The 542-nt window shown below is 40.0% G+C and overlaps 1 protein-coding gene across 1 annotated transcript in view; it reads left to right on the top strand.

Annotated features, from left to right (window-relative positions):
- LOC119589267 (ATP-binding cassette sub-family F member 2-like) overlaps nt 1-542 on the top strand; it is a gene marked incomplete in the record, with an annotated part of 10,709 nt that overhangs the window by 315 nt on the left and 9,852 nt on the right.

Genomic DNA, 542 nt, shown 5'->3' on the forward strand with positions numbered 1-542 from the left:
GGGAATTCACACACTGAGAAATCCTGGCTCTTTCGGGGGGTTAGGCTTGCGTCATGCTTTTCTCTTACCACGTTTAATTTGCTTTTCCGGGTGGTTTTCCGTGCGAATGGGACGCTCTTCCTCCCTTTCTTGTGTAAATACGGGGGAAAAATATGATTACAGGCCTACGGGGGGGAAAATTCCTCGAGATTGCGGAGAAAACGAATCCTTTTTTTTTTCATTCTCTTGTAAGCCTGTATTTCTTTCCTCATTTTAGGAAGTTTTTCGTAATGTAACCCCGTGTAATGCAATGTAAAGCCAGTGATTATCTCTATTTGGCAAACAAGTGTGTCTACCGAAGACCAAAAATTAGTTAATGAAAACCTGGTTAGAATTCCAGCAAACAGGGAAAGTCTGGTGGTCCTTGGGTGTAAATCACACAATATTGATTAATCTATTTTTGGCATGTATTCCACCAGGCCATTGTAAGGGGAAAAAAGCTATGTTAAAATGACTGGTATTGTCTATATTATTTAACCCTTTAAGATACCAGTACTAGTGTT

This window comes from Penaeus monodon, chromosome 25, assembly GCF_015228065.2.
Source record: "Penaeus monodon isolate SGIC_2016 chromosome 25, NSTDA_Pmon_1, whole genome shotgun sequence".
In the NCBI taxonomy this organism is placed as follows: Eukaryota; Metazoa; Arthropoda; class Malacostraca; order Decapoda; family Penaeidae; genus Penaeus; species Penaeus monodon.